Genomic DNA, 23490 nt, shown 5'->3' with positions numbered 1-23490 from the left:
GAAGGGTCTCTGGGGAAGGGGCTACCAAGGCCAGGGCATGGGCTGGGTCTCTCCAAAAGACGGCTTGTCGGGGACTCTGCATACCGCAGTCCGCCGTGAGCCGCAGAGAGGCGGCGCAGCAGCCAGTCAGCCCTGCGGACAGACGCGGAGGCGGCCGGCTGTGCGCCTCCCTCCCGCGGCGCCCGGGATTGGCCTGAGCGCCGCGCGCCGGGCGGGGGCTGCCGGGAGGCCCGCCTGGGAGGCGAGCGCGCGCGCACGCGCAAGCGCGGGCACGGCGGCGGCGCGCGCGTGCTCTGTGGGGCGGTGCGGCTGCTGCTGCGGAGCGGGCCATGGCAGTGGGCGGCAGGCGGGTGTAGAGCTGCGCTGGGCAGGCGGGAGCTGACTGAAAGGAGCCGAGATGGGAGCGCCGGAGCGAGGAGGTCGCGGCGGCTTGGGCTGCTAACCGCGCACCGGGAGCGGGAGCCGGCGGTGTAGGAGCACCGGGCAGGTGAGCGCGGCGGCACGGGACCCGGATGCGGCGCGGCTGAGGGGTGGCAGGGTCCCGGCGGCCGGCTGAGGTGCCCCCGCGCGGGCCGGAGAGTCGCTCCTGCTGCGCTGCCTGTGGCGCTGGCGACTCCGGTGCCAGCGCCGCGCTTCCTGCCCGCGCGGAGAACACCCGCCCGCCAGCCGGCGGGGACGCCTCGCTAGGCTGCGGCCCGCCCGGGGCTCTCCAAGGTGAGCGGCGCCCCCAGGCCTCCGGGCGGTGGAGACGCGGCCGGGCGCCCGGGCCGCGGGCGCTTTCGGCCCCGCTCCTGAGGGGCGCGGGTGCGGAGTGGCGTCGTACGGGTCCCTGGCGTCTCTGCGGACACATCCGGAGCTTCCCGACTCTCAGGTGCCTTTTTGCGCAGAAGTGTATTTTAGGGGCGGGGATCCTGGACTCTGGGGTTCAGGACGGGACGTGTTTTAGAATCGCAGCGTCGCCACGGACCGGTCCTGGGACCTGGGGCCAAATGTCCTGATTTCCTAATTGAGAATAATAATATGGACTTGTTAGATTGTCGAGGGGGAGGCATAACCCAACAGTAATCGCTCGGTGAATGGTAGCTGTTAGGAGAGTCCTGCTGCAGCATCTCTTGTTAGCAATTGCCAGTTCTTGGCAGCGGGTTTGCGTTTGGGGGCACATTTACTTCCGAACTGCTCTAGTGCTGCAGTAACCTCAACTGGAGTTGCTTAATGCTGGAGCCTCTTATCTTAGTGGCCGAAGTAGAATTCTGTGGTTTCTTCCAAGAGTCTGTAGTCTCTTGGAAAAGGTGGCTTGGAAACCTGTCTTAGAAACCGGGTAGAAACTGCTGCTGTAAGGAAACCAGGTGAATTCAGGATTTGCTTAGGATGGAAGATGGTGGGACACATAAACTTTAAGGGCTTTGCTGTTTAAATAATCTTAAGAGACACTTAAACTCTTGTCACTTGTTACAGAATATAAACACAGGAAGAGTATGGAAACAGCCTTCTTTTTCTGCATTGCTACATCCGAAGGGAGTGACAAGTGCTTTTGTAAACATCATTGTGGGCAGTGTTACTGTCTGGTGAAGTCATAATTAAATTATAAGAGTACTTATTTTGAAGCACAGAATGGATGTTTGGACATATGATTCCTAATAAAATCATCTCCAACGAGTCAGTTCTCAGCAGTTTGTTAATCATTTGGGGATTTTTAGGTTACGTTGTAAGCTTTTATGGTAAAAGCAGAACTGTGTAAGTGGTAATAATGTAGCATAGGAAAGGGTTGTCAGGATAAGGATCTGAACCTAGTTTTAGAACCCAAGTATGAAATAAAGTAAAAATCTTAAGGCTTAAGAAAGGAATTGTGCTGGAGTTGTGGCTCTGGCCTGTAAACCCCAGCAGTCTGGCAGGTGGAGACAAGACAATTTCAAGTTGGAGGCCAGCTTCAGCAATTTAGTGGGACCCTGTCTCAAGAAATAAAGAGGGAATGTAGCTCAGTGGTAAAGTGCCCCTGAGTATCAAGAAAGGAAGGCAGGGGGTGGGATTGTGTTTGTTTTATGCACTGGGGACCTAACCTAGCACCTTATTCAAGTACGGCAAGTGCTCTGCCACTGAGCCACATCCCCAGCCCTGAAACTGGAATTGTATTCACCCAAAGCAAAATGATTTAGGAAATGGAAGGCGATCCTCAGGGTTATACAAAATGACATATAAGAGGAAAGGAGGGGTAAGACAAGATAATACAAATGGAAGAAATGATTTACAGTAGAAGGGGTAGAGAGAGAAAAGGGGAGGGGAAGGGAGGGGAGGGGAGGGGGGATAGTAGAGAATAAGACAGACAGCAGAATACATCAGACACTAGAAAGGCAATATGTCAATCAATGGAAGGGTAACTGATGTGATACAGCAATCTTTATACCGGGTAAAATTGGGAGTTCATAACCCACTTGAATCAAACCGTGTAATATGATGTATTAAGAACTATGTAATGTTATGAACGACCAATAAAAAAAAAAAAAAAAAAAAGAACTATGTAATGTTTTGAACGACCAACAATAAAAAAAAAAAAGAAACAAAAATCTTTTCTTTACACCTCCGATTCACACTTTGATTAAGATATTCCACCTTGAGAGGTTTTTTTTATTATTTTTTTTTTTATTTTTAGGAGATAATCCAGTTGGGTTTTGATTTATTGATATTTCCCACCTCTCTTGCTTGTCTTTCCTGTATATGTGTGTTAAGGATTGAACTGCAATATTTGTACATGCTATGCACAAATTCTACCACTGAACTACACAACCCCTAGCACCACTTCCTGCCTTTTTTTGTTGTTGTTGACAGACTCGGGACTTATATAAGTTTTGCTCCAACTTGTTTTGTGAATATTAATAAATTATATGAAAAAAAATTTAAAATGAACCCTGCAGCCTGAATTATATTCTTCTTTTGAGATCTTCCCTATTGTCAAATTTAGATTGCTGAACCCAATGGTAGTACCACAGCTAGCCACTCTGAAAAGGGTGGGGGTCAGAATTTACATTTTTTTTTTTTTTTTTGGTACCAAGAATTGAATCCAGGGGCGCTTAACCACTGAGCCACATCCCCAGCCCTTTTTATATTTTATTTAGAGACAAGGTCTTACTGAATTGCTCAGGGCCTCACTAAGTTGCTGAGGCTGGCTTTGAATTCACAATCCTGCCTCAACCTCCCAAACCACTGGGATTACAGGTATGTGCCACATGTGCCACCCAGCTCAGAATTTACATCTTGCCTCGAATGTGCTAGGCAAGCACTTGTACCACTGAGCCACACCCCCAGCCCCTAAGCCTTATTTTATTTTTTATAAAATAGAGATATTCTACTACTGAGCTACATTCCTGCCCACCCTGCCACCCTTTTTGGTTTGCTTGTTTATTTTGAGATAAAGTCTCCCAAGTACTGAGGCTGGCCTCAAACCTGTAGCTTTCTCAGTTGCTGGGATTGCAGGAGTGGTGGTGGTGGTGGTGAATGACTATAAAGAATCAAGTAATATAAAAAGAGCCTTCAAATTTCCTAAAAAGTGCTGAACTTCAAACTTCTACCTGCTTTTTTTTTTTTTTGATACATGGGATTGACCCCAGGCATGCTCTACCATTGAGCTACATCCCCAGTTGTTTTTAATTTTTTATTTTGAGATAGAGTCTTGTTAAGTTGCCCAAAGTGGCCTCCACCTTGTGATCTTTTTGCTTCAGTTTTGAGAAGTTAGAATTACAGGTGTGCACCACCATACCTGATTGGTTGAACTTGGGACTCAGGGTCTTATGTTTCCTAGGCAAGCCTTCCACCATTGAGTTACATCCCCAGCCTGTGTTTGTGTGTGTGTGTGTGTGTGTGTGTGTGTGAGAGAGAGAGAGAGAGAGAGAGAGAGAGAGAGAGAGATAGATAGATAGATACTGGGGATTGAACCCACCCAGTGTTTCCTGCTAGTGCACTATCATCTTCAACCTTTTAGAAAAATTTTATTTTAGATAAGGTCTGGATGAATTGCCCATGCTGGCCTTCATCTTGCAATCCTCTTGCCTCAGTTTCCTGAATAGCATGGATTACAGGTTTGTGTCTCCACACCTGGCTTCTGTTTATTGATACTTTAAATATAACATGTTCAGGACTGGTGATGTTGCTTAGTAGAGGAGCACTTGCCTAGCATACAGGAAGTCCTATCCCCAGTTCTATCCCTGGGTTCTATCCCTGGGTTCTATCCCCAGTTACCCCCTACCACACACACAAAGTAACATGTTCAAATGCAGCTCTGGATTTTCATTCCTCAACCTATTCATTTCCTAAATGCATTCCTGCCCCATTCCTCACCCTGCTTAATCTAGTGTCATCTTTATTTTATCTCTTTGTCTCACTGCTACTCCATGCCAAACATAACAAGTCCTTCAGAAAATCCTATTAGTTTACTTTCATGGGGTGTTTTGAATACATTTACTACATACTATTTTATCACCTCCAGTTCATTAATAAGAAAAACAAATGCAAGGGCTGGGGTTGTAGCTCAGTGGTAGAACACTTGCCTTGAATGTGTGAGACTCTGGGTTTCATCCTTAGTACCACATAAAAATAAATAAAACAAATGTATTGTGTCTGTCTATAGCTAAAAATGTTTTTTTTTTTTAAATGTGAATTTTATTCATTGTGTACTGAATCACTAGTATTTTTGAAAAAATGAACCAAAGAACAGCTCTCCCATCTTGTTTTTATTTGTTTCCCATCTGGGAAATCAAATCTAGGGCCTCCCATATGCTAGGTTAGCATTATATCACTGAGCTACATCCCTTGCCCTGTTTTGTTTTGGGGAGGCATTGAGTTTTGGTCTTGATTAGAGGGAATTGATTCTAGGATGTGCTAGTTTTATTCTGCAGTACAATCTTATTTAATTCTGCAGTACAATCTTATTTAATATTTCAACAGATAACTGAATTGTTTTTCATTTCAGTTAGACATTTATTATTTTTTTTGGTACCAGGGATTGAACCCAGGGGCACTTACTCACTGAGTCACATCCCCAGACTTTTTTTTTTTTTTTTTTTTTTTTTTTTGAGAAAGGGTCTGGCCAGGTTGCTTAGGGCCTTTTTAAGTTGTTGAGGCTGGTCTTGAATTTGGGATCCTCCTGCCTCAGCCTCCTAATCTGCTGGGATTATAGGTGTGTACCACTGTGCCCAAGTTAGTTTATTTTTTTGAATCTGAGAACCTTCCATTACATACCTGTGTGTGTGTATGCACACACCAATGTAGGTGTATGTATGTATCCTCTTAACCATTTGATTTGGAGTTATTGTATCTTGGGGGTAAATCATCATTATTTGGTTTCTATTGACTACTTATTTGAGAGCTTTTCATAGGTTGTATAATGAGACATAGAATTGCGGATTTTCTCCCTCCCTGAGACCAAGTCTGTATCCCTGAAAGCTATCTAGCATCTATGAACAAAGAAGGGTTCAGAAAAATCAGAAATATGTAATTTTATTGTCAAAATAGACATATGGGGGGAAAATACATTGGAGGAACAAATTTAGACAGGAGAACAGTACTTAATGGAATAATAAGTACAAGAGAAGAAAACAAACATAAGGGAGACTATCATAGATTTTCAAACTTGTATGGGACAAAGTCCCTTCTAAGTCGTCCCCCCCCCCCTTCCACCTCTTATCTCTCACCTCTATCCCATATTTTGGCACTTGGGCTTTTTTCCTTGTCTCCTTTCCATTTCCTGGTTTGTGTGGGCTCTTTTTCTGAGGAGTGTCTATGAGTATGTGGTAGTCAGACCTTATGAGAGAAGCAATTATCCTTTTCCTAAGAGGAGGTTTCTTCCCCCTTACCTTCAGTATCAAGGATGGAACCTAGGCACTGAGCCACATCCCAAGCCCTTTTTAATTTTTTAAATTATGAGACAGGGTCTCATTAAATTGCTTTAGGTCTCACTAAGTTGCTGAGGTTGGCTTTGAACTTGCAATCATGTTGCCTCAGCCTATTGAACCACTGGGATTTTAGGCATGCCCTATTGTACCTGGCCTAAAAGGAGATCTCTGCTTTCTCATCAAGGTGGTGTTCTTGTCTTCCAGCTATTGGGGCTAGTTTTAGCTTTAAACTTCTAGCTCTCTTTAACTTGTCGTCCCCCGCTCCTCCTGTACTGGGGATTGAACCCAAAGAAGCTTTACAATACTAAGCTATATCCCAAACCCTTTTTATTTTTTATTTTGAGGCAAATTCTTGCTAAAGTGCCAAAGCTGGCCTCCAACTTTTGATCCTTCTGCCTTAACCTCAAGTAGCTGGTGTTACAGGCTCTTATTTCTTTATAGTAATTCCTTGAATATTTAGCAGATAACCTGAGGTTGGCTTTTTTTTAATATTTATTTTTTATTTGTAGTTGGATGCTATACCTTTATTTTTATGTAGTGCTGAGTATCAAACCCAGGGCCTTGCGTATGCAGGGTGAATGCTCTACTACTGAGCCACAACCCCAGCCCGAGGTTGGCTTTTATTTATTTATTTATTTATTAGTCATACATGACAGTAGAATGCATTTTGATATATAATACATACATGGAATGTACATACATCAATCATATTGTCTATTCTATTCTGCTGCCCTTCCTATCCTCCCTATTCCTCCCCTCCTCTCCCATCCTTTCTCTCTATCCAATCTAGTGTGACACACTTTTTTTTTTCTTATTACAACATCATATATGTATTCTGTATAACAATGAGGTTCTCCTTCCATCTTCTGTGCAACTCCCCTTCTCCCTCTTTTTCCCTCCCACCTCTCTTCCCTATTTAGTGGTGGTCTTCTTCTCATGCTCTTCCTCCCTATCCCATTTTGAGTCACCCCCCTTATATCAGAGAAGACATTCCGCATTTGTTTTTTAGGGATTGGCTAACTTCACTCAGCATAATCTGCTCTAATGCCATCCATTTGCCTGCAAATGCCATGATTTTATTATTTTTTAGTGCTGAGTAATATTCCATTGTGTATAAATGCCACATTTTTTTAATCCATTCATCTATTGAAGGACATATAGGTTGGTTCCACATTCTAGCTATTTGGCTTTTGAATTGGGAGTTTACTTCTGAAATCAAGGTTGCTAATCTGGACAGTTCCCTATTTTCTTTTTTCTTTTTTTTTTTGAGAGAGAGAGAGAGAGAGAGAGAGAGAGAGTGTTTTTTAATATTTCTTTTTTTTTTTTTTTTAGTTTTCGTCGGACACAACATCTTTGTTTGTATGTGGTGCTGAGGATGGAACCTGGGCCTCACGCATGCCAGGCGAGCGCGCTACCACTTGAGCCACATCCCCAGCCCCCCCTATTTTCTGATATTGCTAGAGCTAGGTTTGCAGCTCCAAATCCTCTCTGGTGTAAATCCAGGGACCCAAGCATCCCTGACCCTGTAATTTGGTTTTTCTGGTGCTCCAACCATTTGGGAGACCACCAGGCAAGTGCTCATTTGCCTTCAAGGGAAATGTGATCCTGATTATCCCTGCCTGCAACAGGAGGATTATGTGGATTAAAAGAAATCCATGGGTAATCCAAAAGCTTTATTTTAAACTACGGTTTAAACATTCCTGACCACAATTTGTTCTTGCATTTATAATGACTAATTTATAATATTTACTAATTGCACATTTCTAATAATAATTTATAATATTAACTAATTGTACTCATCCTGTTATTTAGAAGTAGTAGAGTTGTAAAGTAGAGATAAAGTGGAAAGGATCTAAGGAGTTAGATGATCAATCAGCTTTGCCCACATAATTTGGTGCTGCCTGGGTGGTTTCACTGCAATGTTTGTTAGACCTTGAAGACCTGAATTCCATGAATTCCTTACCTGCTGAGCCACTGTAAGGAATTTGAAGTGACTTGTCAACAAGAGGTCAAACTCCATTTTGACATATTGTACTTTACTTCTTCAAATGATTGAACTTTTGTGATCTAAATCAACATTTCATACTATCAGAGTTATAAATTCAACTCAACTTGGAGGGTTTTTTAAAATTTCAGATTATTGGGCTGGGGATGTGGCTCAAGCGGTAGCGAGCACGCCTGGCATGCTTGAGGCCCGGTTCAATCCTCAGCACCACATACAAACAAAGATGTTGTGTCCGCCGAAAACTAAAAATAAATATTAAAAAAATTCATTCTCTCTCTCTCTTTTTTTAAAAAAAATTTCAGATTATTTAAAATAGCCTATTAACAATTTTCTTAGGAAATACCTTGAAGGCCTGCCATTTGAAATAGGAGATGCTCAGTATTTCTATCTAGTTTACTACTATCTCCAATTACTTAAACATGATAGCACAGTAATTAATTTCTACTAAATTATTGAAATATCATTTCAGTTATTCCTTTATGTTCTTCTCTGTGTGTGCACAAATAGTACTGGGGACCCAACCCAAGGCTTCAAGCATTCAAGGCAAGTGGTGATACCACTGGGCCACACCCCTAGACCCATAAAATTATGTATTCTTGAACTACTGATTTAATATAGGTTTTGTATTTAGATTCTATTAAATTGAGCATTTTCTTTATTTTTATAAACCATTTCAAATTGCTGCTGTTATGTGAACAAAAATGTAATTATTTAAAACATGTATTTGCTGGGTATAGTGGAGCACGCCTACAATCCCAGCTGCTTGAGAGGCTAAAGCAGGAGGATGGCAAGTTCGAGGCTAGCCTCAACAATTTAGCAAGGCCCTAAGCAACTTAGTGAGACCTTGTCTTAAAATAAAACATAAAAAAGGGCTGAGGATGTGGCTCCGTGGTAGAGCACATCTGGCTGGGTTCAATCCCCAGTATCAAAAAAGTAAAAATAAAGCATGTTTTTGTGGTTGCATATTTTCAAAAGTTAGGTTCCATATTTATGAGCTGTACAGATAACATTCCCCTTAATTAAGATTCATTCCATATAATTTTTTTTTTTGTTTGTTTTGAGTATTGAGGGGTTTAACCTAGAGGCACTTTACCACTGAGCCACATCCCCCAGACCTTTTAATTTTTTATTTTGCGACAGGGTCTCACTAAGTTGTTTAGGGCCTTGCTATGTTGCTGAGGCTGGCCTAGAACTTGCAATTCTCTTGCCTCAGCTTCCTGGGTCACTGGGTTTATAGGCATGAGCCATCGAACCCAGCTTCATTGATAATTTTGAGGGAACTCCTGAGGAGAACTAGATGAAATTCTCCTAATGTGTTTAATTTATGCATTATGATGTGAGCCTAAGGAAACAGGCAAGTTTGGGTCAGTTGGAATTATTTTATTGTTGTTTTTTCCACTTATATAATTGTGGAAATTTCATTCTTTGGGAATCATTAGTTGCCTTAACTCCTCCTACTCCTCCTCCTCTTCTTTTTTTTCTTTGTACTGAGGGATTGAATGCAGGGGTGCTTAACCACTGAGCTACATTCCTAGCCCTTTTTATTTTTTATTTTGCTAGAGAGTCTCACTAAATTGCTGAGGCTGGCTTAGAACCTGAGATCCTTCTGCTTCAGCCTCCTAAACTTCTGGAATTACAGGTATCCACCACTGCATTCATTTTAGTTGTCTTAATTCTTTCAATATAAGCTACACACATTCTAGTATTAATGTTTTTTCTAACAGAGGAGATTTTGGGTTTTGGATTCTTGTTCTGCCTGCAAGGAGTGTCTGATGTTCTTGTAACTTGTTGATGGAACAGTAATTATACTTGTCTGCTTTTAATTGCCATGTGTTCATCATTTTCAAGCCCTAAGCTAATCATATGTTATATATTCCTTTATAGCTCTATAATATTTTCCAACTAGCAAAAATTATTTCACTTATAACTTGGGAAGAATTCACTGTCTTCTTGAGTCCCAGATAATTATTTTTGAATTGGTGATTTATTTAATTCTGTTGTATTTTGTGTATTGTCTCCATCTTCCTTTTATATTCATTTACCATTTAAAGTTGTGGTCCTCAATATAGCTTATTAGAAAGGCTATTAGAAAAAATAGTTTATTAGGAAAACTCCCCTGGGTATCTTACTGTATATAAAATCAGGCAGACTTACAATGGCAAACATTTATTGGGTGCTTACTTATGTGGCAGGCTATGCTAAGTGCTCTCTCTGATACTTTATTTTCATAACAACTCTCTAAGGAAGGTATTAATGATATTCCCCCTTAAGAGATAGGGAAACTGGATATAGTGGTGCATGTCTGTAAGAGCAGTCACTCCTAGGCTGAGGCAGGAGGATCACAATTTCAAGGCTAGCCTCAGCAACTCGGCAAGATCCTGTCTTAAAATAAAAAGGACTTTAGGTATAGCTCTGAGATAGACTACTCCTGGGTTTGATCCCTAGTACTATGGGAAAGAGGGGTTTGGGAGGAGAGAAAGGAGCAAACTGAAGTTACAGGAAGTTAACATGCCAAGTGGCACAGTTTTTAAGTCAGGTTTCAAACCGAGATTTGTCTAACTCTAGAATTTTTGCTTTCAATTGATCATCTCATCCTTTTTTGTTTTTGATACCAGGGACTGAACCACTGAGCTACATCTCTAGCCCTTTTTAATATTTTGTTTAGAGACAGGGTCTCACTGAGTTGCTTAGAGCCTCACTAAGTTGCTGAGGCTGGTTTTGAACTCATGATCCTCCTGCCTCAGCCTTCCAAGTCACTGGGATTACAGGAGTGTGCCACTGCGCCCAGCTCATACTTTTCTTTGTTTTAAGTTCTGAAAGTGGAAAACTACTGTATGTGGGCTGGGGTTGTGGCTCAGTGGTAGAGCGCTTGCTTAGCATTTGTGAGGCACTGGGTTTCGCTCCTCAGCACCACATACAAAAAATAAATAAATAAAATAAAGGTATTGTGTCCATCTACAACTTTAAAAAATTTTTTTTAAAGAAAAGGAATATATACATTTAAAGTGTTGTGTTTCCCAGTATAATAACCACCACCCTTATTTTATAATACCTGTGTATTTGAAGACAGCAATTTTCCAGTCATATAGCCATTAACTTACTTTTTAAGAAAGTTAAAAAGTGGGGGATTGAACCCAGGAATACTCTTCCACTGAACTACATCCTCAGCCTTTTTAATTTTTTATTTTGAGACCAAAGTGCCATTGCATCTGGCACTTTGAGCGTCCTCCAAGTGATTCTGATAATTTGCTTAAGTTTGAGAATAGCTGTTCTAGTTGTAGATAAGTATAAATGAAATAATCCCTAAAGTAAATTTAATTACTAGTTATAATGATAGCTATGAATGAAAAGTACATGATATAATGAGAAGATAGAGCAGAAAATCCTAGTTTGTTCTGCAGGTTTAGGGAAGGTTTCCCAGAGGAGGTGATGTTTGAATTGAGATGTGAGTGATGAATGAGTTAGGTCAGTGATTCTCATCTGGTGTTGGGACAAAGCTTTAGAGGTTGTTTCAAAAATAAAAGGCAGGGCAGTTTTGGTTGTCATAATGATAGCCTTAGTAAGGTGAAGGACAGCCTGTAAAGCAAAGACTTGTGTTAGTCTTTTGTACTGAGCTAAAGTACTTGTATGTTAGCCATTTATTACTATGGCAAATACCTGAGATAATCAACTTTTAAGTAGCAAAAGTTAATTTTGGCTCCCAGTTTTGTAGGTTTCTTTCTGTGACCCATTGACCCTATTGCTTTGGGCCTGTGTTAGGAGTGTGCTTGGAGTGTGTGGCAGAGGAAACAGTCCATCTCTTGGTGGCCAGGAAGCTAAAAAAGAGAAAGGAGGAGGGGCTAGGTTTCCAGTATTCCTTTCAAGGATATACTCTGATGAATCAACTTCCTTGTAACAGGCACCACCTTCTAAAAGTTCTACCACCTTCCCATAGAGCCACTTGGCTGAGGACCGAGTCTTCAACAGGTGGGCCTTTGTGGGACATTCAAATCTCAAAATCTAGCAACTTGATGTGTGTCCTGCAGGACATTCCATCCTGACTTCATATAGATGAATACCTATTTACTTACTTCAGCCGCAAACAGTGGATCTCAACTCTGGCTGCACACTAGAATCAGAGAGCTTTTAAAAGATGCTGAGAAGCTGGGCATGGTGGCACACACCTGTAATCCCAGGTACTCAGAAGGCTAAGGCAGGAGGATTACAAGCTTGTAGCCAGCCTCAGCAATTTACCAAGACCCTATTTCTAAATAAAAATAAGAGGGACTGGGGCTTTAGCTCAATGAGGTGTCCTTGGGTTCAATCCCTAGTACCACAAAGGAATTACCTCAATGTATAGCACAGGTTGAGAGCCTTTGGCCTAGGACCTAACTGGATTTTATGTATAAGCAAAATACTTTGAGGCATGGTTTTAATAGTCAGTTTTCCAAGACTGGAGCTGCTTAGTAATTGTAAGGAAAAATTATGCAATTATGCTTTGTTTTTTTAGAACTTTACCAAGAGTTATCTTTCTAAAATTCATGTCACCAATGACATATGCTGGTGGTGCTGTTTAATCACTGAGACAACATATGTATCTGTTGATCACATTTAGAAACTAAGTATTGGAGCAACCATTTGATTACCATTTTATTACTTCTAATGTAGTTGTACTGGAACATTTACCATTAGCATGAAGATATTTTTATAATAAATTAATGTTCCTTTTATTTGTCCTTTTAATTATAGTTAGAACTCTACATAACATGTGTGGATATGTAATTATTTAAAGTTATGTTTAGCTCCTATTAACTACAAATTTTATTTTAAATGGTTAAGGAAATATTATTTTTAAAATCCCTTTTTAAAATAATGGGCCTAACATGGCTAAGAACTCCCAACATAAGTGAAGGGTTACACATTGGAAGGCTTTTTAGTGGGAAGCAGCCTGGCATTTTGGAGTAACTATAAGGAGGCCATATATGGCCTGAGAGGAGGGAGGGAGGGAGGGAGAGAGAGACATGTATAGGATAAGGGATGTGTAGATGAGCCAAATAGGGAGTGAATACTCACAGAGTAGAATCAGAGTGAGATGTGTCTCAAACAGCAGTCTGAAAGCATGGGCATTTATAGTCCCATAAAGTATATTTTCTTAGATTTCAGATATCAAGTTTAGAGGGAAAAGTCTTGGACACCAACTATCAAATTTGATATCAGTGCATAGTTATCATTGTAGCTCTCAGTTGTCTAGGTAACCATCAGCTAGCCACTTGGCTCAATCACAACTTATGTTATAAGAAAAAGCTCAAAATGGAGTTAGTGTTGTCAAAACAGTCAAATTTACCATAACTAAAATACCAATTTTCTTAAACCCCTGAGAATCATAACATGGCAAAGCACACATCACAACAATAGTCCATGTTCTATTTTTACCAGATATATACTATTATTCATGATACCACTACCAGTTCAGCATCACATTGTAAATATGGTGTCAGGTTTCTATGATTTCCTTTAATTTGAAGCAGTTTCTTAGCTTTTCTAGTCAAGAACTCTACCATTGAGCTACATCCCCAGCCCTCTTTGTCTTTCTTTGTCTTTAATAACTGTGATGTATTTGAAAAATACAGGTTGATTTATGTAATAGAATGTCCCTCAATTCATGTTTATCTTTTCTTCATATTCTTCATAATTTGATCCAGATTGTGCATTTTTGGCAGGAGCACCACAGAAGTAATGCTGCATGTCCCTCAGCATAAACGTGATGGTAGTTCATTTTATTATTGGCTTTTTTTTTCCCCTTTATTATTGGCCATTTTAACTTTGATCACTTAAGGTCATGTTGGCCCAATTTCTTCACTTAAAAGTTATTAGCTTTTGCTTTGGTGATTAATAAGTATTATACTATGGGAAGATCTTTTCAAACTTTTCACCAATTTTACCATCTGTTGATCTATTTCTCTTTACTCCAGTACTGGTGATTGCACCTACAGGTACTTTATCATTGAGCTACATTCCTTTATTTTAAGACAGATCCTTGTATTTGTGATCCTTCTGCCTTAGCCTCCCAATTAGCTGGGATTATAGGCATCTGCCACTGTGCCCAGCTTTGATTTATGTTTTAGTTTTTTTTACTTGAATCAATTGTTATTGTCATGGTTGCAAAGTGGTGATAAACTTTTAAAGGTTAGCAAAAAGCAAAACTGGCTTCTTCAGCATTCAGCTAACAAATAGAAAAAAAAGACTTCCTATATGTATATTAATAATATAAAGCCAAGTCAGAAAAGGCAAGAGTTAAAATGCAAAGAAAAAAATAATTATTAGCACATGAATAAGTTAAGTTCTTCCTAAAAGTGTAATTAGAATATTATTTTTTTTTTAACTTATGTATGGTCAGACATACATTCTACCACCTTGACCCAGTGTCACTGAGGTCCTTACTGCAAAAGAATTTATCTTCATTGTCACAAGTGTTTTTTTTTTTTTTTTTTTGGTGGTGCTGGGTGTTGAACCCAGGGTCTTGTGCATGTGAAGCAAGCACTCTACCAACTGAGCCATATCATCAGCCCTTCACAAGTGCTTCTTTAGCTGTCTAACTAACGAGCAAATCTGGATATGTTGATTATCAGGGTTTTAGTCTAGGTATATTAAGCAAGAGAGATAAGTGTGTGCCCTGTCTTCATTGATGTCAGTGTTTAGAAGGTTGAGAAGGTGGGGCTCATTTACAGAAATGTAAGAAGGCATTGATTTGAAAGTAAATGCAATTAAAGTTAGGAATTTTTTGTATGTGTGCTGGGGATCAAACCTAAGGTCTTGTATATGCTAGGCATGTACCCCATCTCCATTTAAAAACATCTTATTTGATGAAATGTCAAATATACATGAATTTGATAAACTATTCTTTCTTAGACATCAGTGAGCAGCACTTTCCTTACCTTGACACTACCTCCCCTCCCCCACCATTTTTAAAACAGTAGTGCAATTGTCTCCTAGAAGAGGTGTATACTTTTTATTTAGTCAGAAGACATACATTGGGTGTTCATAGTTTAAGATGATTTTTAGGATCTGCTTTCCTTATTCCCTCAGGGCGTAACTTTGAAAATGTCCAATCTTATGTTGTCACACCAGGTCTGAATATATTCTTTATTCTACTTCTGGCATTGCTATCAGTTTATCATGAGACTTTTCTTTTATACATTTCTATTAGTTAAAGTATTTGCCATGCGAAAATCTGCTTAATTCACATATACCTTTTTTTTGGGGGGGGGGGTGGGAAATGGGGATTGAACTCTGGCACTTGCCCACTGAGCCACATCCCCAGCCCTTCTCTTTGTATTTTATTTAGAGACAGGGTCTCACTGAGTTGCTTAGTGCCTCATCGTTGCTGAGGCTGGCTTTGAACTTGTGATCCTCCTGTCTCAGCCTCCAGAGCTGCTGGGATTACAGGCATATGCCACTGCACATGACTCACATATACCTTTAATATTAGAGTTTGTGGATGTTTTTCTATATTTGCTATTTATTGGAAATTTTATTGAGAAGATATGTGTTTTATGTTGTGTGAGGCACTGGGAATTCAAAGTTAAAGAAGGCTCATGGACTTTAGGGAACTTTAAGAGAGACAGACAGATAATTCTAATAAGATGTGGTAAGTACAAATGGTAGAGCCTCATTGGGTTATTGTGGGAACACTGAACAGAGCGGTGGTTGATTCTCAAAATATGGCATCCCAGGTCCCTAAACTCCTTCTTAGGGGATCTGGAAGGTCAAAACTATCTTTGTAACAATACTAAGATATTATTTATTCTTTTGTTATTGTTGTTCTCATTCTCTCACAAGTAGATATTGAAGTTTTCCAGCAGCAGTAGGACTTGTGATATTTCAACAGATGATAATATAGTTGTTATTATCTGTTAAGCAGCCATTACAAAAATGTGAAATATTGTCACTCTTCTCACTAAATGATTTATTTTGAAAATATAGCTTCTAAAAATAAGATGTTAGCCAGATATGATGGCATATGCCTGTAATCCCAGCAACTCAGGAGGCTAAGACAGGAGGATCACAAGTTTGAGGCCCATCTCAGCAATTTAGTGAGCTCCTAAGCAACTTAGCAAGACCCTGTCTCAAAACACAAAAAGGGCTGGGGATGTGGTTCAGCCAAAGCACTCCTTAGTGAAATCCCTGGTATTTTTTTTTTAATATTTATTTTTTAGTTTTAGGTGGACACAATATCTTTATTTTATATTTATGTGGTGCTGAGGATTGAACCTAGTGCCTCGTGCATGCTAGGCAAGTGCTCTACCACTGAGCCACAATCCTAGCCCCGAAATCCCTGGTATTAATGAATGAATGAATGAAGTTAAAAAAATGATCTTTTTTTGCATACTGGGGATTGAACCCAGGGGTGCTGTACCACACATCCCAGTCGTTTTCATTTCATTTTGAGGTAGGAACTTGCCAATTGCTGAGGCTGACCCAAAACCTGCTATCCTCCTGCCTCACCAAGTAGTTGGAATTAGAGGAATGTGTCACCATACCCAGCTAAAAAAAATGAATTATTTTTATATCAAAATTTAGAGTTGGGGTTTGTTGCCCATGTCTGCAATCCCATCTACTCACAAGGCTGAAGCTGGATGACAAATTTAAAGCTAGTCTAGGCAAATTAGTGAGGCCCTGTATCAAAATGAAAAACTAAAAGAAATGGAGAGTCAGTCATGGTAGCACATACCTATAATCCCAGTGACTCAGGAGGCTGAGGCAGGAGAATCACAAGTTCAAAGCCAGCCTCAACAACTTAGACTGTCCCAAAATTAAAACACTGGGGATGTAGCTTAGTGAAGCACCTCTGGTTCAGTCTCTACAAAAATGTGAAATATTGTCACTCTTCTCACTAAATGATTTATTTTGAAAATATAGCTTCCAAAAATAAGATGTTAGCCAGATGTGATGGCACATGCCTGTAATTCCAGCAACTCAGGAGGCTAAGACAGGAGGAGGTGATGAGCATGTAACTGAATAGTAGAGTGTCCCTGGGTTCAGTTCTGGGTGGGTGTGGGGGGAGCCCTCATGAATGGAATTAGTGACTTTATGAAAAAGACTGGAGGGAACTAGCTAGCCAAGCCCTTCTGACTCTTCCATCCTTTTTGCAATGAGGATTCCTTAGAGGGCACCATCTATGAGAGATGGACCCTCACCGGACACCAAACATAATAGTGCCTTGATCTTGGACTTCCCAGCATCCAGAACTGTTAGACACAATTTTTTGTCATTTGTAAATTACCCAGTCCTGGATATTTTGTTATAACAGTGCAAGTGGTCTTAGACAATAGTGTTACCATGTGACCCAGCAATTCTACTCTAAAGTGTATACCTAAGAGAATTAAAGTATATGTTGCTCATCCCCAGGACTACAAAAACCCCAGTGTATTGTTTACTAATCCCAAATAATTTGGAAGACTCAATAGAGAGGGGTTTGGACTTTTTATTATTCATGTGCACCTCTGGCAGTAGCCAAGACAATACGAAGGGCACACCACACCTACAAGCAGTGGGGATTTATATATAAGATAGATTACATGCACGTACAAATTCCTTCAGATGTCTTATGAACACATTTCTTTACTTCACAACCAAGGTCTTTCTGCTTTGATCCCAATCTGAAGATTGGGGACGAGGGAAAAGGCCAGTTTCCCTATAATAACATATTTTTTGAAATTCTTTTTATTTCACCACCAGGACCAACAAATCTTCCTAGGCACTAACCAGTGTTAAATCCCAACATATGTTCTTATAAAAAGTTGAACATGGGCAGGAGTGGTGGCACCCTTGTAATTCCAGCAACTTGGGAGGCTGATGCAGAAGGATCACAAGGACAGTTGTAGCAATTGAGCAAGACCATGTCTTAAAATAAAAAATAGGAAGGGTTGGGGCTGGATGCAGTGGTACATGCCTGTAATCCCAGCAGCTTGGGAGGCTGAAACAGGAGGATCACTAGTTCAAAGTCCCCCTCAGCAATGGTGAGGCACTAAGCAATTCAGTGAGACCCTGTCTCTAAATAAAGCACAAAATAGGGTTGTGGATGTGGCTCAGTGGTTGAGTACCCCTGAGTTCAATCCCTGGTACCAAAATAAAATGGGCTGGAAAGAGCACCCTGGATTCAATCCCCAGTACCACAAAACAACACTTTTGCTTTTTTTTTTTTTAAAAAAAAAACAGGGCTGGGGATGTGGCTCAAGCAGTAGCACGCTCGCCTGGCATGCATGCGGCCCGGGTTCGATCCTCAGCACCACATACAAACAAAGTTGTTGTGTCTGCCGAAAACTAAAAAATAAATATTAAAAAAAAAATTCTCTCTCTCTCCCCCCCCCCCCCTCTCTCTCACTCTCTCTTAAAAAAAAAAAAAAAAAACCGGGGATCAAACCCAGGGCACTCTACTATTGAAGTACATTCACAGCTCTTTTTTTTTTTTTTTTAATTTTTATCTTTTTTAAAATTTTGAGACTAAGTCTTGCTAAATTGCTTAGGGCCTCAGCAAGTCACTGAGGCTCGTCTCAAGCTTGTGATCCTACTGCCTCAGCCTTCCAAGTCACTGGGATTATGTGTGTGCCACCACGCTAAGCTATAAAAAACAAAAACTTGTACATGGATGTACATAGCAACACTATTCATAATATTTGTTGGAAACAATCTAAATGTATGTCAATAAGTGGATAAACAAAAGGCGTTTTATTCATACAATTGAATATTATTCAGCTATTAAAAATGATGTTCTAATATATACATCAACATTGATGAACCTTGAAAACATGCTAAAGCGAATGGGGTCTCTTTTCTCTTGCCCTCACATCCCAGGTCAAAATTTTATTTTATCTTGGTATTGTGACCAAGATTTGATTCTTTTGTCAGTTTTCAATTAGTAACAATTTACCACATATAGTTTTTGCCATAATCAGTTTTATTTTATGACACTATATTTATCAAGTCTTTTTCTTGGGTCAGACTTTAGAATTCAGTTTTACATTGGAGAATGATGTCAGTGTCTGAAATTTTAATTTCTGTAGTCTTCCAATTATTTTATGTTCCAAATATTTACTCTGCTATGCTATTTGATGGACAACAAGCAAGGGGGATGTATTCAGAGTAAAAACTTCAGGAACAAAAACATTCAGTTAGCTTTATGAGAACTGATCATTGATCCATCCACCCTTTCATCCACCCATCCATCCACATATCCATCCATGTAAGCATGTATCCATCTCTGTATACATTTATTAATCTACTCAAGGGGTTTTCAACCAGGGCAGTTTTGTCATCAGGGGACATTAGGAAATATTAGGAGACTTTTTTTTAACTGTCATAAATGGGGAAATGCTACTGGCAACTCATGGGTTAAGGCCAGAGATATTGTTAAATTCCTTCCAGAAACACATAGTACAGCCCCACAAACAAACAAGTGACTTAAAATGTCAATATTATCAAGCTTAAGAACCCCTGTTTTACCTGTATACTCAGAAAAATGAGATATTATATCCCATCTGATTCAAATGTCAAGGTCTTTGTACTATCATGTGTAACTAATTAAAACAAATTTAAAAAAAAAAAAAGAAAGAATGTCCACAATATATTGGCACCAGAAAAATAAAAGGGGTGAAAAGAGTTAAAAAAAAAAAAAAAAAACCTGTTTTAACATATCCATTCCCTTACCACCCACCCATTCATCTAAGTGTTTATTGAGCACTACGTGTCAGTCCTGACTGCAAATCAGAATTAACTATGGAGCATGTAAAACATACAAATGCCCAGATATCATCATTGAATATTCAGATTTTTTTTGTTATTTTATGGGGGTATTTAATCCAGGGCTTCACAAATGCTAGACAAAGGCTCTACCACTGAGCTCTATCCTTAATCCTGAATATTAAGATTTTTATAATGAGAAGCTATTGAAGTATAAGGGGTCCCAGTTCAGGGTAATGAAAATGTTCTAAAATTGATTGTGATTATGATTGCACAACTCTGTGCATATACTAAAACCAGCTCACATGTATACTTTAAGAGGGTGATATAATTTGGTATGTGTTATAATTTTGCATGTGATAATTTATATGCCTGTAACATTTACCCATTTTTATATATTCCAGAATATTGATTAGTCTTTTATCAGATATGATTTGCAAATATTTTCTCCCATTTTATCTTTCAGCACTGGAGATTGAACCTAGGGCCTTCTAGGCAAGCACTCTACCATGGAGCTATATTCACAGTCCTTTTTATTTTATTTTGAGATAGGGTCATACTGAATTGCCCAGAATGGCCTTGAATTTGTGCTCCTTTTGCCTCAGCCTCCTAAGTAGCTGGGATTACAGGCAGGTGTGTGTCATCACACCTGGTTTTTCAACCTGTATTTAAAATGTGTAGAGTTGTAAAGGAATTAAATATCATATAAGTAGTAAAATTTTAATTTTGCCCATTTAGATTAATATTTTTTTGTTCAACCTTTCTTTGTAGTGTATCTTCTAATCAGAAAAAGTCTTCCATGAAAACTTCACGTTTAAAAAATAAGTAATGCTGTCTATTTTCCTAAAAGAGTAAAATGGGGACTATTATTTTGAGGTAAGTGACAATTTTATATTTTAAATTTCTTCTATTATTTTTTCAGAAGTTAAATGAAGAAGGAAAATGTGAATATTGGTTAGATTCTAAATCTCTTTTTGGGGGGGTTACTGGGGATTGAACTCAGAGGCACTCGACCCAGCCCTATTTTTGTATTTTATTTAGAGACAGGGTCTCACCGAGTTGCTTAGTGCCTTGCTTTTGCAGAGGCTGGCTTTGAACTAGTGATCCTCCTGCCTCAGCTTCCCAAACTGCTGGGATTATAGGCGTGTGCCATTGCACCCAGCTAGATTCTAAGTCTTTTAGTTAATCTTTGAGGTGGTGGTGGTGGGGAATCCTAGGTCTCCTTTAAGATAGTCTGATTATTTAGGATTATTTAACACATGAGTTAAAGAATGGAGCTTCATGATAGAAATAGGGGTTAAGTAGTGTGAAAAGCTTTTTAGAGAGGTTGATTGGAAACTGAAGAAAACATTTTTTGAATTTGATAGTGAGGAGGTTATTGATGACCTCAGTAGGGGACATTCCAGGAGGGTGCTTGTGGCTGAAAATCCACTTGCAATGGAGTAAAGAGTAAAAAGGAAATGGTAAAATGTATTTGAATATTTCAGTTCTTGATTCTTTTTTGTTTTCTTTTTTCAGTACTGAGGATTGAACTCAGTGCCTTATAAATACAGGCAAGTGCTTTTACCATTGAGCTGCAGCCCTTTTATTTATTTATTTTTGGTGCTTGGGATTTAATCCAGGGGCACTTTACCACTGATCTACATTCCCACCCTTTTCGTTTTTTAAATTTTGAGACAGGGTCTTGCTGAATTGCTTAGGGCTTCCTCAATAAACTTGGGAGGCTGGCCTTGAACTTGAGATCCTCCTGTCTCAGTCTCCCTATTGGTTGGTGGCTGAGATTACAGGTGTCAGCCACCATGCCCAGCCCTCAGCCTCCCCTTTAAAAAAGATTTTTAGTTATATATGGACACAATACCTTTATTGAATTAATTAATTTATTTATATGTGGTTCTGAGGATTGAACCCAGTGCTTCACACGTGCTAGACAAGCGCTCTACCATTGAGCTACAACCCTAGCCCACCTCCAGCCCTTAAGTTTTCTTTTTAAATTTTTAAATTTTTTTTTAGTTTAACACAATACCTATATTTTATTTATTTATTTTAATTGGTGCTGAGGATCGAACCCAGGGCCTCGTATGTTTAGGTGAGTGCTCTGCCATGGAGCTACAACTCAGCTCCTTAAGTTTTCTTTTGACACAGGATCTCACTAAGTTCTCCAGGCTGGCCTCAAACTTTCTATCCTCCTGTCTCAGCCCCCAGAGTAACTGGAATTATATGTGTGCACCACCATGCACAGCTCCTTTTAATTCATTTATTAGACCAGTAAGTTCTATGTGCTTAGAATATCGCAATACCTTCTCTAAGCTCCAGAGTTGTAGTTAAGGTGTCCATTGATACTGATTTTAGCTTCTTACAGATCAGTTAATGCCCAACTGTTTTTCATGCCAGTTTTTACTCTCAACTCTACAGGGATGGACAATAAATAATGTGGTTCTCCCTAGTTATTCTGTTAATAGAATAGACATTTCCTGCCAGGGGTTATCTGGTTTGCTAGGTATTTTATCACTAATAAGTAGTGTAATTCCTTTTTAGGTTAAAAGGAATGATCCATTAGAGTAGTCTAAATATTAAAGAAAATGACTAATTTCTTACCTATCCATTATAGTAGTCTAAATATTAAAGAAAGTGATTAATTTCTCACCTTGAGGAAGTAGGGAAGTTTAAAATCAAAGACATGGTTAAAGGGCTTAACTCATATAAAAGAGTAACAGTCTTTGTGCTTAGAAATTAAAAAATTGGAAGAGAGGATGAATCAAGGAATTTTTAGAAATTAAAGAATTGGAAGAGAGGATGAATGAAGGGATTTTTAGGCAAAGATGAAGAAACTGTAGGATTCCTTATCCTACTGTGTGTGTGTGTGTGTTTTACGAGGGCCTCGCATACTACCTCTGAGCTACAGCCTCAGCCCTATTATTCTACCTTTTTAATATGGTAAGGATTGAGGTTATCTATTAGACATATTTATTCAACGGTGGATTGGGATCCTGGGAAAAGAAAACATTTGGGGAAAATATTGTAGGGTAGTTAACAAATTCAGCAAGTATTTATTGAAATACCTGTATTGTGCCAAGCACTTTGTTTGGCAGTACTGGGGATTGAAACCTAGGGACACTTTACCACTAAACTATGGCCCCAGCCCTTTTTATATTTTGCTAGCACAGGATGGTCTTAAACTTGTGATCCTCCTGCCTCAGACTCCCAAGTAGCTGGGATTACAGGTGAACACCACTGCACTCGTCAGTGCCAGGCACTGTAATACACATAATCAGTGCTCTCATGGAGCTAATTATTGACATAAACAAGGAAAATTCCAATTTAAATAGAGTAGTTGATAGAGAATAATGGTTGGCTTGTCAGGTGGTAACAAAGAATATTAAGGAATGGAAGACAAGCTAAGTAAAATCCCAAGGTGAAATGAGTTGGATGTGTTTGAAGCATGGGAAGAATTACAGCTTCTTCTCATCAGGGTGGATGAGGACCAAAGTGTTGTGAGATGAGTGAAGACATGAGGAATAAGGATGTACAATTCCTTTTGGCTGTGGTAAGGGGATTTAAGTTCAAAGAAGTCTTGGGAAATTTTAAGGATAAAATGTGTTTTAAGGATTCTATTGGCTACTTTATTGAAGATAGATTACAGGTACAGAGTGAAAGCAGTAAGTTCAGTTTAGAGGCTTTTGCTGTTCACCAAGCCAGACATATAGTAGAGAAACTTATTATTGTCAGTATAGCAGAAGAATAGCTGAGCAATAGTAAAATCCCAGCTCACATGAGATAGGAGGCAGAGTGAATTTATTAGCTAATATAGCCTTTTAAGTGGAAATGAAAAGTTTGAACTGGTAATTGAAATGTTTATGGGGTGAAGGCTGGATAAAGAGGATGCAT

The 23490-nt window shown here is 39.5% G+C and overlaps 1 protein-coding gene across 3 annotated transcripts in view; it reads left to right on the top strand.

The window, feature by feature from the left end:
- The first annotated feature begins 305 nt into the window (after positions 1 to 305).
- The window catches only part of Pik3cb (phosphatidylinositol-4,5-bisphosphate 3-kinase catalytic subunit beta), a 133635-nt gene continuing 110450 nt past the window's right edge, over positions 306 to 23490 (top strand). For 2 of the 3 annotated variants that reach the window (XM_026385055.2, XM_026385057.2), the window contains exons 1-2: positions 306 to 487; positions 20377 to 20481. The gene's annotated coding sequence lies outside the window, so the exon portion shown is untranslated. The remainder of the gene's footprint in view (positions 488 to 20376; positions 20482 to 23490) is intronic. The other variant, XM_026385056.2, reaches the window with a different exon arrangement.

The sequence above is a fragment of the Urocitellus parryii genome, chromosome 2 (assembly GCF_045843805.1).
Source record: "Urocitellus parryii isolate mUroPar1 chromosome 2, mUroPar1.hap1, whole genome shotgun sequence".
Taxonomy (NCBI): Eukaryota; Metazoa; Chordata; class Mammalia; order Rodentia; family Sciuridae; genus Urocitellus; species Urocitellus parryii.
The sequence above is the reverse complement of the archived record's forward strand: the minus strand, read 5'-3'. Positions and strand labels throughout refer to the sequence as shown.